Source organism: Protopterus annectens, chromosome 17.part0, assembly GCF_019279795.1.
Source record: "Protopterus annectens isolate FY-2018-M chromosome 17.part0, PAN1.0, whole genome shotgun sequence".
NCBI classification, from domain to species: Eukaryota; Metazoa; Chordata; order Ceratodontiformes; family Protopteridae; genus Protopterus; species Protopterus annectens.
This window is the reverse complement of record NC_056751.1, coordinates 656,331,645-656,348,781: the sequence shown is the minus strand read 5'-3', so window position 1 is coordinate 656,348,781 and position 17,137 is coordinate 656,331,645. Positions and strand designations below refer to the sequence as shown.

Genomic DNA, 17,137 nt, shown 5'->3' with positions numbered 1-17,137 from the left:
AGGCTTATGAATGGCTTCTGACAGTTAGGCATGCACCTACCGATGTACCTAGGAACCTATACATACAGTATCAACACATGCTGTTAGCTTAATTTACTGTTCAGGTATTGACTTACCTTGTGCCAATAACAGTTGTGTGTGCAATAGTTGGGGGCTGCCTATATAGGATGCACACAGTAGACCACCTATACATGACAATTTACAAGTGGTTGTGTGTGTGTATGCCATCCATGTTTACTGTGTGTGCAGGTGGAGAAGTGTGTCAGTCCATAGCGGCCTACACTATCAGTGTATGTGCTATGCGTTCCCTCTTTGCCAAGGCATGGGCATACTGGGCATGCCTCCATCTACCTAATGGGGCTGGCACAGGGTGTTCATGGTCTGAATCCCTCTGTGCCTGTGGTGCCCTTTGCAATTGTGGTGGGCTTTCACCATTATGTCCCTGCTGCAGCTGTTTCCGCAGGATCATATTATGTAGCATGGCACACACTATGAAGATGTGGGCACACGTGCCTGGAGAGTACTGCAAGACTCCACCAGATATGTCCAAGCAATGGAACCGTGATTTCAGCATCCCAAACACATGCTCTATGATGATTCTGGTTTGTGCGTGTGCCTCATTATGGCGTTCTTGCATGGGTGTGTGTGCATTTCTGATGGGAGTCATCATCCATGGCTCCAGTGCATAGCCAGCATCTCCCACAAGGTGGCCATATGGGATGTCCTCCTTGACAAATACCTGGTACAGATGTGAGGTATGCCAGATGTGGGAGTCGTGGTAGCTTCCGGGGCTGCGGGTACACACATCCATGATAATGCCCTGGGTATTGCACATGACCTGGCAGTTGATGGAGTGGTACCCCTTTGGTTTATGTAGTGCCTACCATGCTCACCTGGTGGTGACTTGATGTATATGTGCATGCAGTCTATTGCACCCAGTACCTTCAGGTAGTCTGCCACATGGTGGAAGAGGCACATATTGCTGGCCAACTCCTCCTGCATTCGGGGGAAGTATATATGCTCATTGGCATGTGGTAACATGGCATCCAGGAACTGGTGGAGTACCCTGGATGCTGATGCCTGTGAGATCCCCATGATATCTCCAGTTGGCCTTTGAAAGGTACCTGTGGCTAGTATTCTCAAGCTTACACATACCTTTGTGCCCACTGGGATGGGTTCCTCTCTGTTGTTTCTGGCTCTGAGGCATGGCCAGCACAGCTCAACGATTTGCTGTATGATGTCCCTGTCCACCATGTAATGCTCTACTATCTCCAGATCATCTAGCCCCTGGTAGGTTACCCTTGGTCTGAATACTCTTCTCCTCCTCTGGTGCCTGAGGTGGTTGTCAGCATCATCCTCGACACCATCTTCAGTCTCCAACATATGCTGATGAATCAAAGCTATGGCAGCTCCCAACTTGTACATTTTAAAAGTTCCCCATCTGTTTACAACGATGGTGCAGTGTTTGGGAATACACAAGTGTGTGTGAGGTGCCTTCACACTTTATACTATTGTGCTTTGGAAGCTGATGATGTCATAGGGTGTGTATGTACAATCCGAGCTGCAGGTTATCTTACTTATGGGTTTTACCGCAGGTCCTGCTATTGTGGGGCCTTTGGTGTTGAATTACACTTGGCTGCCATGGATCATCTCTTGCCCTTGCCTTCATTTTTCAAACTGATTCCCCTCCCATTGTCAGACATGCATCCAGCAGCCTGCTTTCTTGTTTTGTACTTTCCCAACCCAGGATTGTGTTGCAAAATGTGTTCTGTAGCCGATCTACTGCAGGTTTGCTTTGTTCTGTGTGACAGTTCTCTTTTCTTTGCAATCCGACACCTCCCTTTTCCTGTTCTGCAAGTTGCTGCTAGCAGCCTTTTTAGCTACCGTCAATGGCCCACTGTGAGTTAATAGGTGTTAATTGCTCAGTTGTACTCCAATTACCCTGCTGTGGCATTTCCTTACTGTCTTCCCATAACCTTCCTGTTTCAGCTGTGGTGTGTGCCGCTCACAGCCGTTTACTGGGTTTCGAGCAAGTAGTCATCCTTGTACACGTGCACTTTCGGTCACCTTGTGTGCTCTCAGCTAAGCAAAACTATGGCTACATCCACACCCCTATCCTGCGGCTTTGCTTAGCAATGGGCAACCCGGATTAGCAATGCTCCAATATGCTTACAGCTACGGTGGCACATCCATCTCCTGATGTCATGTATACCTCCAGGCCACTCCTCGGAGTTATACTGCTACTCTGTGTGGTACAGCCTTATGCCGGCAAGGCGTTTGCGATTCAGTATTACTTGCCTCATTTGCATGGCATTGACTTCTAATTCCTAGTTACCATGCCGAACACTGTCACAGACCCTTAGCAACCCTTGCACCTTGGTTGTGATGTACCATGCATACCATTGACTATTATGGCGAAATCATGATTTGTGTTACATTGCAGTTTTATGAGATCTATATATATTTTCCTTGTATTCCCATTTACGCACCCATGCACTGTGGTTGTACTTTGCATTAGTGTGGCCATGACATTAAATGTTATTTTTTATGTGTTGTGTGTGTTTTTTTATGCCATTGGCTGCATATTTAGCCATTGGCATATGTTAACTTTGTAATACATAAGTTTGGTTCGCTTTCATGGCTCCGATGTTCTGTCTGAAAAAATGTAAACCATTTTTTTGGTTTACATTTCTGTATGCTTATACTACGCCTGCACCACTTCATGAATCACTATGTACCTTTATTTGCATGCTGCACTACTGCGCATGGGGTGATTAGCATACATGCACTGAGAGCTGCACAGCTCTGGTGTACGCTGGTAGTGCACATTGAATCAGCTCGTACCTGAGTCGCTCAGCAGCCATATTTGGCATTAGAACGCCCACACTATGCCTGCACCTGGCGCAAGCTTCATGAATCCTGGGGTAAGGGTCTGTTCCAGCTTCCAGCTATCAAGCCACCACACCTCTCCCTCCTAATGTGCATTGTCTCCAACTGTGAGGCACTCTCTCTAAGCAAGCTGAACGAATAAAGGATACCTGCATTGAGGATAGCATAATCTGAAACAAATCGCAGTCAGTCTCATTGCCCAGTTCCATTATTACTCACTCTTTCTCATTTTAATCAGTATCTATCATGACCATCAATAAATACCTCAAACACCTAAACCAAGGACACTTGCTCCAGGTGAAATTCCTGGTGATTTCTTGAAAATAACAGCCAGCTCAATTTCATTTCCAGTATCCATTTTCATAACTAGGTCTATTCAGGAATCACATGCTCCAGCCTTATGGAAAAAAAAATCTCATCATCCCACTATACAAGGGAGGAAACTCCAGTGATATATTCAACTTTAGAGCCATTGCCATTCTATCCTCTCTCTCTCTCAAAAATCCTTGAAAAATTCATTCATAATGAATCAATGATTCATTTACAAACCAACAAACTCCTTACCCTCCACTCAATATGGTTTCAGACTAGGGCATAGCACTACCACAGTTCTCTTAAACTTCACCAGCTCAATTAACCTAGCAAGAGACAAAGGCCAACTGGTTCCTTCCCTGTTTCTGGATCTGTCTAAGGACTTTGATACCATTCCCTACAGCCTTCTTATGAAGCAGTTCTCTTTCACTTGGTCTATCAAATACCTCCACCAACTGATTCTCTAGCTACCTTTTCAATATACTCCTTTCTGTTGAATGGATTAATTCTCACTCATCCTTCCTACCCATTAAAACAGGTGTTTACCAATATTCCATACTGGGAAAGGTGCTCCCCAAAGTACCATATTGGAGCCACTAATTTTCAACATATTTATCAAGAACCTGGCACTTTGCCAAATATCATGTAACCCTCATACAATATGCTGATGACTCCATATTAATCAATTCTGCTAGTAACATAATTATTCTACAACACCTCACCCGAGAGTCAGTTTCATCAGTTGAGAGCTGGCTTGCTAACTCCCAGCTTCCAATCAATCAAAGGAAAAGAAAAAAAAAAAAAACAAAGCTGCTGCTATTCCCCCCAAAAGTCGTTACACACCACAAACAAAATTTCTCAATAACAGTAGCTGATAATGGGTGTATATTATATAAGCAAACATATAGAATTGCGAATGGTATATAATTGATCAACAATCCCCGAAAACCGAACACATGGATTAGAGATTTTTCTCCCAGGGAAAAAAAATCGATGATCCCTAAAAAAAAAAAATCAAAATACAAAATAAAGTGGGGGGCGAAACTCCAAGATTGCACCACAATGGAGGAAATGGCAAAGTCCCGAAAATGGCCCAGTTATTTTTTTTCCCTAGGAAAAAAAATCACTGTTTCATGCTTTCGGTATTTTGCCATTTCGCGTAATGACGTTCAACTAAACAGCATTCGCAATTCATTGTGTTCACTAAAATAATATGGATCCTCTGATAACACCCCTATAGAAGTCACCCCCCATGCCAAGCTATTCTACATGACAATTGATGATAACCTGAAATTTGACGTAGATGTGCAACAGGCTATTAAAAAAAAAAAAAAAAAAACACCAAAAATTAGAGTCTATAAACAAAAAAAAAATACTTAACTGATTCATCCAGGAAACTCCTGGCCTCTATACTCCTGCACTCCAGTACTGCTTAACCTTCAGGATTCCATCCAAAATAAACCAAGGCTACAATAAAATAGCAAAATTTGCCACTAATGCATTAAACAGAACCCATCACTGCTTAACCTTAAAACAGCTTGATTTACTTGAATTACCTAAATAACTCCTGCACATCTAGTTCACAAATTAACATGCAAACTAGAACAAAACAAAGCCCTTCTACACTTGTTACATATGTTTACCTCTGCTAGGCCACTTTGATCTGAAAACAACATGCTCCTCGCTACCTACAAACCACACCTGTCAGCAAGAAGATCTCTCTATTCTAGCTATTTAGCCCACTCCTGGAACTCTGTCCCCTCATCCCTTAAGCATGTTAGCAACCTTTCTAATTTCAAGAACAATTTGAAGAAATAACTATCTGGCACCTGGAACTGTATATGCACAACCCTCAAACCAGATGCATTACCACCTACTCACTATAACTATGTCTTTCTAACTCTAAATTCACTAGCACCATCATATCTTAACAGGTAGTAACAGCCTAACATCAAAAGACACTCTGGCTCTTCAAAGGATCATAGGAAGTTACTAGGCTAATAGCCCTGGGGCCCTTACAAACCTAGCCAATAGTTTATTCCCAAAAATAAACATCATTCAGCAGCTGTCACCCCTGCCAGTGAGGGACACAGGTGGAACCCCTGGGACAAATTTGTGGTTTTCCATCTACTCATCAAAGTTGAGCTTGAAGACTGTCATCGAGGTGCTCTGTTTGACATATATGGAAAGCCTATTCCAGAGACGGGACAGCCTATGATATTATGATATCATGCTACTAAAGTATGGTCTTCTACCTCTTCAGCCAACACTTACTACTATTTATTTTCCTCTGTAGTGCCCTTCCATGACATTATCATATTTCTAATAATAATCAACTGTCCATATCCTTAATTTTCCCTCCTGCTTTGTATTCCTCCTTACTTCATTCGATGACTTTATTTTGGCAGCCTAAGACTCAATTATTTTGCATCTCTATACATTATTAGAAATATAATCAGTATTTTGACAATAACTGTGTTAGTGTACTTGACATAGCCTATCCACTTCTGCGATGTGTTTTGTTACTTGCAGTACATATTGTTTTGTTCACTGCAATTTATTCAAGTAGTATTCTGTCAATATATTTCAATCTGTTTGTGTTTATCTATTATGGGGATTTTCTGCCTTGCATAAAATTACTTATCATCAACTGTAAAATGTTTTTATGTTTGTTTTTCTGGACCATTTCTCCCCAGCTCCTTGAAATTTAATCTGTCACAAGGGTTTTCTCACCTTGTATATAATTACTCAACTACAGTTTAAATGATTTCAATCTGTTGTGGTGCTTTTCTCCCCAGGTCTCTGTTGAAAATGGGCCATTGGATCAATCACACTTTCCTGGTTATCAAAGGACAAATACAATACATAAAATAAATAAATAAAATAAATAAATAAAAATTGGAATTTGGTTTTATAGTGCAGATTTGTTTTCATATATTTCACTTTATCCAGTGACTGTATAAAGGAGGTGGATGAAATTACAGCCTCTGCTCTCTGTACACAGTCTAACCATCAATTTTACGTAACGCATGGTCTTCTCCTCTTTTCAATAGCCTTATGTAAGTGAAACATGTTTCTTCTCATACAGTCTTCATCTTCACCTGGCATTCTTTTATATATCAGGTTATTTGGTAAGTATATAGTAACTATATTGTCATTATATGGGCCCCCTTCCCCCCACACTGATCTTCAGCCCCCTTACTAACTGATGAACTTTCATAGAGGAGTGAGGAAACCTTTAGTTTTGCAGCTGAAGAGAGGAACCCATGGATGTTTGTAAGTATATATGTGTGTATGTATGTATGTATGTATGCATGTATGTATTTATTTATTTATTGCAAGACTGAGTACATTTACAGTGCAGAATAATCATTCCAAACTGGCGATGGAGTATGCAGTGACATTCAGGTGCATGACTTGTATCTTCCCATAAGACATCTGCTCCACCACTAACCCTTAAGGCTAAGCAACAGGTTAATAGCTAATGCCCTAACTTCCTATCTTCACTAGAAAATAGCCAGCTGTATTCTCCCCTGAAAGGGCAGCTGACATCATCTGCTCAATTCTTCCTGTCAAGCTACCACTCCACCAACTGAGATTCTAATCTGTTGTGCAGTTGTATATCCTGCAACTCAGACAGTAGGCCAAAGTCATTCTTTGCTAAATTATATAAGCATTTTAGCAAGATTGTAATTAAATTTTCAATAGCAAAAAATCGTTTGCTTTTCTCTTCTGCTTAGCATTTACCAGTTCTACAAGACAACAGGGTATGTGGCTGTTATTTATTTACATTTATCAGCTAGGGTAGAATCCTTATCCCAATGGACCATTTTAGGCTCAGCCTGGAAGAGCACAACAGACAGAAGATAACCAAGCTGATATTTTCAAATAGACGCATGCATAGTGATGAAGCAGTTGATGAAAAGAGTGTGGGGGATGTAAAGTGCAGCTACACAACACCTCTGTAACACCATCTGATTCTTGCCAAAATTCACAACAGTATAGAACAGCGTTAAAGGGATGTGTTACTAATAAGCACGCCTGTTTCCACATACAGACTGCTAAACTGAAAATAAATAAACAAATAGCTCTGGGTGAAGGTTGGATGGCATAAAAGCTGTCTGATATGGGGGGCTTCATTCTCTGTAACCCTGTACTTAATACAACACTTTTGCGGTCACACAACTTTGGAAGATATTTTTCAATTTTTGATTAAATGGTCCATCATTGGAAACAGTCTCCTTTCATTGCACAAATCCCTGTTAATGTTTTCAGAAGTGCACTTTTATGTTTTGCTCTAGTTTATTAATAGAAATAATGAATGTTAGACTTGCCAAGTATTGCCTGTTCAGTCTATATCTTATTTTCCTTGTTGTTTTTGTTTTTTTGTGTGTGTGTTACCTGTGGGTTTGATATGTTTGGCAGTCCTACAACTCAGCAGTAGTCTGCTGTGCAAATGCCACTTCTGGTAAATAATTAATATGCTGAAAGTTAACACACATTCTCTTTTCTGCAAGATGTAACTGTCTTTGAACAGATTGATTTTAATAGGTGGTCTAGGTTGTGCATTGGAATGCTTGTCCTCTCTCAGATTTGTATATTAGTTATTGTATGAAATGCACATATTTATTATCTGTTTTATTTATTTATTTATTTTGTATTGTTTACTGGAGTAGTACTTTGATCACAATAGGCCATGTGCATGCAAAACTTGGGCAGCTCCTCAACATTGTCACTAGGCTGTCCTGCTCTCACTTTGCTCAAGTATACATCCTTTTGTGCCATCAGGAAACAGCAATGCAAAGCAGTTCTTAAATAGGCCTGGCGTGAAATATTGTTTGAAAAGGGAAGTTAGCAGGAGCTCTCAAAACAGCAATGAGTTGAAGGTGAAAGTTTGATTTAAATTCTGCAAAATAATGAAAAGGAAGTTGTCTGTAAAAACAGAATATCAGATTTATTCCTGGGGCTTATTGAGCAAAAAGGGACTTAAATATGACTATAACAATAAATAATAACTGTATCTAAAAGTATAACTATCAGCTTTTAATCTGCAGGAGAAGTTACAGAACTGGATTGAAATGCAGCATCCACAGTAACTATTCAGTATATATATATATAGCATATACAGAGGTAAGGTAGAAGGGAATGACAACTTAAGGAAACAACTAAAGACAGAGCTGGCTAACTTCACGGCACCCATGCAAATGCAGAATAGTTGCATGACCACCGAATCATACACCAATGCACTGTACGAACATGTACACAAATGCATGGATCTCGCAATACCCAATAGAACCAAGACGCTGTCCTACAGAAAAGGAAGCCAATCTGGTGGTCCCCTGCCATAAACAAACTCTATAACAGAAGGAGAAAACTGATGTGGAACAAGGTAAAGTCTCAAGACTGGAAAAACTCCCTTAGCCTTAACAAAAAGTTGAGATACCTCATCAAATCCTCTAAAGCTAGCTATGAAAACAGAATTGCAGCTGATAGTAAAGACAACCACAAGGTCTTCTATAGTTATGTAAAGAACCTCCCCGACAATACCCAGATTTGCTCAGAGCTACTGCACAATGGTACCTCCTATACTGAGCCAACAGATATTGCCAATATACTGGACTACAGATTCAGTGCCAACTTTACCCCTCCCCCCTACAAAGGACCAATCACAATACCAGTAGATTGTCAGCCACCCAGTATTATTGCTGCACAGGTTAAAACAGCACTGTCCAAAGTCAAGAATACAGATTCCATGGGACCTGACAATATCCCTGGCTGTGTTCTATATGAACAACAGCGTGAACTGGAACCTCACCTGTGTGCCTTGTTTAATCACAGCCTCACCTCAGGCATTGTCCCTACCTAATGGCACACTGCTACAGTCATCCCTCTCCACAAAGGAGGAGTGACTACAGACCCTGGGAACTATTGCCCCATTAGCCTGACAAGTCTGATATGCAATGTATGGAACACATCATCATAGACCTAATAAACAAGGATATAAGGAATCTCCAAACTCTGGATCCCACACAGTTTGGTTTTATGAAGGCTAGATTATGCCTGCTCAACCTGGTCGACTTCTTTGAGTCAGTCACCAGAGCTATGGATAAAGGCAAGGTGGTTCATACAGCCTACCTCAATCAGGCCCAGGCCTTTGATACCATTCCCCACTCAAGAATCATAGAGAAACTTACTAAGCGAGGCATCAACTCCTATATCACTAGGTGGGTTGCAAACTGGCTCACAGATAGAACCCACAGTGTGAAAGTAGCTGACTCAAAGTCAGACTGCTGACCAGTCATGAGTGGAGTCACACAGGGTTCGGTCCTGGGTCGTTTCTTGTTTGGTATCTACTTCTCTGAAGCCCAGGGCAACACGAAGGGACTCTGGCTTACAAAGTTCACAGGCAATTGTAAGTTTGGAGCTATTACTAACTCTCCAAGTGATGTTGACATCCTACAGAGAGGTCTCACTGAGGCCAACGACTGGTGTCAGAACCATGGCCTTAAGCTCAATGCCAAAAAATGTGTCATCATCCCCTTTAGGAAAAACCCGATTCCCATGAATTACCACATCGATGGTAGTCCACTGATCACAGAAGGTGTTATAAAAGATCTGGAAACACAGGTTGATAGCAACCTCTCTTTTGACCAACACATTAACACTGTGGTCAGAAAGTCCTTCTATGTGGCACATTTCATTACTAAGTGTTTTGCATCCAGAAAGAAAGAGGTCATTGTCTCCCTCTACTCTTTGCTCATTAGGCCAATCATCAACTACAATGCCCCATTTGGCATGTACCTCACTAGACACCTGCAACAACTGGAGAGGCCTCAAAAGTACCTCACAAAGAGGATCCTAGGCATTAAACACTTGTCCTATATTGACAGACTCAAAAAACTCCAACTATTCTCTGTATCATATCGCCTACTTGAAGGCGATCTCTGCTTGACTTACAAAGCCATGTTTGACCCAGCTCTGTTAGAAATACTGCATCTAAAGAAATCCCATTCCCTCCACACCACATGCTCCAGAGACCTCACCCTCATTACCACAATCAACAAAACATGCAGGAGGGACAGGTTCATAACCCAGAGACTTCCCATGCTATGGAATAGACATCTCATACATGTCAAACAGAGTACCTCACTGGCCCTCTTCAAGAGAAATCTTGATGAGTGGATGGGAAATAGAAAATTCACCCCGAGGATCACTCCAGTGGATCTACTCAACAGAGGCACTGGGAACTAAGGTCGGGTGGTACGATGTGAGGGTAATCCTATGGGCTAGGCTTGTAAAGGCTCCAGGGCCATAAGCCTAGTACACAACTATGAATCTATGAATCTATAAGGCAGGAAAGATGAGAACGGATGTGGCTGGGGTAAAGTATTACAATTCTTGTCATTTCTATCCTCACAAAGTACAGGGATTGATTCTCACCTTTGATGACAAATTGGCTGGGCCACATACATACACTCAGAATTCACACATACAGCATCCTCTTTTTTCATGCATAAAACCTCAGATAAATGCAACTCACCTAAGAAACCATATACCACATATACACATGCACACTTACAGTGAAACTAACTCACATCCTCACACATTCAATCACCTGAAATGTGTCCTATATGGAGGAACAGAAGAGTTTCTGTACAGCATACAATTCTCTTACCAGCAAGTATCCACACTCTAGAGTGTAACATCTGTGGTTTGTAGTTACAGGGTACAGTCAGGGACATATTCCCAGAAAAAAAGTTTGTTTGAAGACTTGTTGAACTGTTGTACACCACAGGGCTTGATCCCTTTTGTTACCAGTTTATGTAGGTGTGATGAATAATCGCATTTATGGAGCCAAAATCCTCATCACTGCCACCCAAATGTGCATGCAAGATGGTGACTGGCCTTAAGGGCTTACAGAAAATGCCTTAAGAGTTTACAGCAAATGCATTCTAATGGCTTTGGTGATGACCAATACCTTTCACATTATGCACTGTCAGCTCCATACCTGGTTTATAATAATTGCCTTACCTTCATCCACAGCCCTGATGACTGACTCAAAGAAGTCAACCAGGTTGACCAGGCATGATCTTCCTTTCACAAAGCCAAATTGCGTAGGGTCTAGAGTTTAGAGATTTCCTATATCTTTGCCCATCAGGACCATGATGATGTGCTTCATAGCTTTACATATCAGACTTGTCAGGCTAATGGTGCAATAATTCCCAGGGTCTGTAGTCACTTCCCCTTTATAGAAAGGGATGACTGTAGCAGTGCACCATTTATAAGCCTAGCCAGAGTGTGTATGGCTTTCGCACCCATATTAAATTTTATTCTGCTTTGCCCCTTTTCTTTTTAGTATACTGTTGTCTAACAACAGTGACACAGAAGTGTGTTCTGGAAGACCCATTCAGTGTTGAGGTTCAAGTCCCTAAAGCGCAGCTCGATGGGAAAAGGGCATTGTACCTAATTATGGGCCTGATGAGAGAGTAAAGTTACCACCTATGTGGTAATTTGTGGGCACTTTGTTTTGCCCACAATACTTCCATGTTGGCCTGTGCCTCTCCCGAATATATATACGAACAAGAAGGCCCAAGGTCCATGATGATCCTTTCCATAGCTTTGCTAACATGGACTACCATTTGCTCTACTGGTAGGGACAAAGCCTGAGGTGAGGCTATGACTGAACAGGGCACACAGATGTGGTACCAGTTCACTTTGAAGTTCATGTAGAACACAGCCAGGGATATTATTGGGTCCCATGGAAGCTATATTCTTGGCCTTGGACAATGCAGTTTTAACCTGTGCTGCAGTAATGCTGGGTGCCTGGCATTCTTCTGGTATTGTGATTGGTCCTTTGGTGGGGAGGGGTGAAGTTGGCACTGAACCTGTCTGCCAATATGTTGTCAATATCTGTTGGCTCAGTATAGGAGGTACCAATGTGCCGTAACTCATAGCAAATCTGGGTATTGCTGTGGAGGTTTGTGATATAGCTATAGAAGGCTTTGTGATTGTTTTTAGTGTCTGCTGAAATTCTGCCTTCATAGCTAGCTTTAGAGGATGTGATGAGGGATCTCACCTTTTTGTTGAGGCTAATAAGGGAGTTTTTCCAGTCTCGGGACTTCACTTTTTCTGCAACAGTTTCTTCCTTCTGTTGTAGTGTTTATTAATGGCAGGGGACCACAAGATTGTCTTCCTTTTTTTGCAGGAGAGCGTCTTGGTTCTGTCGGGTATGGCTAGTTCCATGCATTTATGAACATGTTCATACAGTGCATTGGTGTATGATTCAGCAGTCATGTAGCTATTTTCTATTGGCATGGGTTCTGTGAAGTTAGCCACCTCTGTTGTTAGGAGTATAAAGTCAGCTTTGGAGAGGTTTTTCAAGGTAGTTACCTTTGCAGGGAATGTGAGTGAGATGTGGATTTCCATGGTGATTAGTTGATGTTGCTTCTGACCCAGGAGGGATTGACTATTGGTGTAGAGCAATGGTCGCCCATGTTAGTAATGACCAGGTCAAGGATGTAGCTTCCACTAGTAGGAGTCAGAATGAGCTGGTCCAAGGCATTAGAACTGATGAATTACAGGAAGCACTGGGCCAGTGTATTTGTGCTTGAGTAGTTTTCCCAGTTGGTGGAGGGGTAGTTAGTGTCTCCTGGAAAGAGAGTGTTGTGTTAGACCTTAATAGATTCCAGGGTGCTTAGGAATGTGGAGTGAGAGTCTGGGGACATGGTTGGGGACCTATAGCAGGCTATGACCTGGATTATCGTCTTACACAATGCTAGTTGTACTTGAAGTATCTCAGGTGCATTATGCTAGGCTATTAGTCTGGAGCTGTGTGTATACTTTATGAATATGGAGACATCACTGCCTTTGGAGCTTCGGTCCATGTTTTGGGGCCGAAAGGTGTGGAATGATTTATAGCCTGGTAGTGAAGGAGTGCTTTCTTGCTACGTTAAACCAGGAGAAATGGTGATATTCTCCATTTTGAGAAGAGCTTTGAGCGAGTGCATCTTGAGATTTAGACTTCTAGCATTGAGCAGCATGACCCTCAGATTGCATTTGTTTATAGCTGTTACAGTGGTAATTTGGTCCTTGGAACACCACCTAAAAAGGAACTATAGGGGTGGCAAAAGCCTTAGCCAGTACCCGGAAACCCAAGGGTGACAGATGCAGGCCATCTCTGGCAAAGCATCGCAGTCTGTCAATCATGTCATCCCAAGCAGACAGATACTGGATCTCCTTAGAATGACACCAGAAACTTAGCCAATTGTTGAAGTCAATCATTTTTTTGTTTGACCTGCGGTAACATTCTGGGTGATGGTAGGATACTGCTCAGGGCTAGTAACATACCTGCCTGGGCCACATAATCCGAGACCTCCACCATGTCTCTTTTCATGTAGTCCAGGGAGGTGCATCTCAGGTCATTCACACCCACATGAACAATGACAGAGTTATAATTGCCCTTGTTATGGAGTGACCTGAGTGCATGTGTTATGTGTTGGATTCTGTCACCTGATAGACAGCTGACTGTTACCTTCTCCTTATTCAACCTAGTGAGTGGGACATCTGTGTGACTAACTATTGAGTCACCTATGATTAATGTATTGGGTAAGGTATTTAGACTTAGGGGCTTAGGTTGAGGGGCACACTGTGGAGGTGAGCTGTGTGTCCTGTGGTTTGTGCTGTGTTGTGTTGGTCGAGTACATTTCTGTCTTGGGAGGTCTCTGCTGTTTGGATAAATTTCTATTGAGAGCCATCACGAAGGTGGGCGGGTGGTTTGTGTTTTTATGTGTATTGTATTTTTTGTTTTTATGTGTTTGTATTTTCAAATGAACAAATTTATTTAACATTTGTTTACCAGAAAGCCTGACTGGGACAGAGTCCATTTTCTGGTCTATATTAGACCAGCGAAATGGCATTACAGTGAATGCCATTTCGCCGACATGTATAAACCAAAATCTGAAAATAGCGAGGGCTCAGGTGATATTGCCCTTTACCCCACTGTACTGCAGTCTCGGAGTTGGTATATTTAGTTAGGGGTGGTGTGGGGCCCCCGCTTTGTTATGTTTGAAATTGTGTGTGTGTTTTAGTGCTAGTGATTTCTTTCCCACATAAAGAAATCACTGTTTTGAACGTTTGTAGTTTAGTGCAGTCGCTGATTATGTGTCAATGAAGAGGCATTCAATGTAACATCTCTATGAGCATTTAATATAGACCCCCATTTTCATCAGAGGCCCTGGGAAAAAACATTCCAGACACATGTCTTTGGAAAGTGGGGGAAAACCAGAGCACCCATAGGAAACCCATGTGAACGTGGAGAGAACATGTATACTCAACAGAGAAGACACCCCAGCTGAGAATTGAACAAGAGAACCCCTTGCTATGAGGCACCAGTGTTAATCACTGCACCACTGCACTGCCCAATGAAGAGCAATGAAAGCTCTTTGTTTTTAAAATATCTGATTTTATATATAAACCAGCATTGCAAGTGCACAAGTAAAGAAAAATAAAATGTTTTAAACAATTAGAATGCTGAAAGAGAAACTTTAATTGTGTCAGTAGTTACTACCGGCAATTACTTATGGTTGATCACTGAAGGCTCAGGATAAAAATAAGGTCAAACAAGTTTAAAATCCAAGTATCATGATGTATACTGCTTTGCCTCCTAAAATTCCCAAAGCCCAACTAATAGTCCAAAAAAAACAGAAAGAAAAGGACAGCAGTAGTCCTGATGAAGTGCACTCTTTGGTAGAGTTACATGTTTTCCAGTCTCAATACTAGTTTTGAATGACAAAAAGGAAAATGGATAGTAGTGGCTTTTATGTAACACATGCCACATAGGTTAGAAGTGTTTCCAAACACAAAGAGAATCTGTCTCTCCCTTTGAAACATCCTGAATAATGTTCAAATTGTCCTGTTCCATAATGTTGTCATGCAACTTCTAAAGGATTTATAAAGTAATTAATGATAAAGAATTTCACACAAAAACAGATCCACATACTGAGTATTTAATGAAATGCATTGTGTGCATCAATACGCGTTACAGTATGTGCACAGCAAGACATCCACTGGTCCACTAAGTAATGTCACAGTTTTGCACTCTGTTGCTTCACCCTCAGTCTCCAAATGATAGTGATATATCCATGGCTGAACTCCCATTCTCTTTTTCCTCCCGTAAGATAGGCAGGCTTGACATCAGCTACTTATCTCTAACTGGGGAATATTTACTGGAACATTTTTGCTGTTAATGAAGATTAGAGCAAACTAGGAATGCAGAGGCAATTTCATGAAATCTTTTCAGTTTTTAACATTATGCATATTTGTTTTGGCTTCTGTTCTCCCTTAGTTATTTGAACTAAAATTTCAATATTAGCACAACATCACACAGCGTCTGAAAAGTATTATTTTAACTGGATGGCATGGTGACATTCAATATTGACTTTGCATGATCCTGCCCTGTGATGCAGAGAGGGATAAAATGCTGACTGCTCCCCAAATGACCCATGGTCTACTAGCAGAATAGGTTCTGGAGGAATCCATGTGGGAGGATGAGAGTGAGAGGCTGACACCATCGTGTGCATCCTGGGCATCCAGGAAGCCTTTTTTATTTCTAGAACAGCGTGAAGTGCCAGACGAGGACTGTGCTGCAGGCAGTGTGTCACTTTGTCTGGAGGTTGCACATGAGTGAAAACACTGAAGCACTTCCTTAAAGCAGCTGTAGCAGAGCTCTCAAGGCTCCTGAGGAGGAGGTGTGTTAGTACATGCCTACTCGTGGATATCATATCTGCATACCTCTTAAGTGTACCTCATTACGAGAAACGTACCTCATTTGGGGTCGTAAAAAGTTCATGTTCCTCAAAGTTCCCTCAAAGTTCCACATTGAAAGACTCTGTCACACATTCAGTATTAGTAATTTTTTTAAGTGAAATCCATTGTAAATAGAAATGGATCATATTAATTCATTAAAAGAGCATCTTTATAAGTAAAACCAGCATATTTTAACCATCCTATGACCTTCCTAGTTGAAGTTGTTAGTAAGCCATTAGTATGTGTTCCACATTTTGCCCATTTGTTCCACATTATGAGGGCTATTGTTCCTCATTTTGGACATGGAAGGTTGAGAGCTATGCATATCTGGTCCAAACAGCACATACTAGAACAAAGTACAGCTTTAAAAACCCTCCATGACACCATTTACTTCTAGCCAAAATTGATACTAGTACAGAACGGTGTTAAAGGGATGTGTTACTATTAAGTAAGTTTGTTCCAGTTACAGACTGCTAAACTGAAAATCAATCAATCAATCAATCAATTGATAAATAGATACATAAATAAATAAAAATATAGCTCTGGGTGAAGGTTGGATGGTATGAAAGCTGTCCCCTGCAGGGAGCTTCATCATCTGTAACCCTTTACCTAATATAACACCTTTGAGGTCACACAGCTTTGAAATATATTTTGCAATTTTGAATAAATGATTCATTACTGGAAACAGACTCCCTTCATTGTATAAACCCCTGTTAATGTTTTCAACAATGCACTTTTATGCTTTGTTCTAAGTTTACTAAAAGAAAAAAAAATGAATTGTAATGTTGCCTAGTATTGCTTTTTCAGTATGTATGTCATTTTCATTTTAGTCTTTTTTTTTGTGTATGTTACCTGTGGGTTTGATATATATACATTGTTTGGCAGTCGTACAACTCAGCAGTAGTCTCTTGTGTAAATGCCACTTCTGGTAAATAATTAATATGTTGAAAGTTAACACAAATTCCCTTTTCTGCAAGATGTAACTATCTTTGAACAGATTAATATTAGTAAGTGGTCTAGGGTGTGGAGACCCCTACACTGGAAAGTTTGTCCTCATTTAGTGCTTATCTGTATTCTGTAAATGTTGTTTTCCACATTAGTTATTGTATAAAATGCAAATTGTCACATTTAT

General features: G+C 41.1%; 1 protein-coding gene across 1 annotated transcript in view; it reads left to right on the top strand.

Moving 5' to 3' along the window:
• Positions 1 to 17,137, top strand: part of SPON1 (spondin 1) — a 1,605,397-nt gene that overhangs the window by 1,534,061 nt on the left and 54,199 nt on the right. The gene's annotated exons all lie outside the window — the stretch shown is intronic.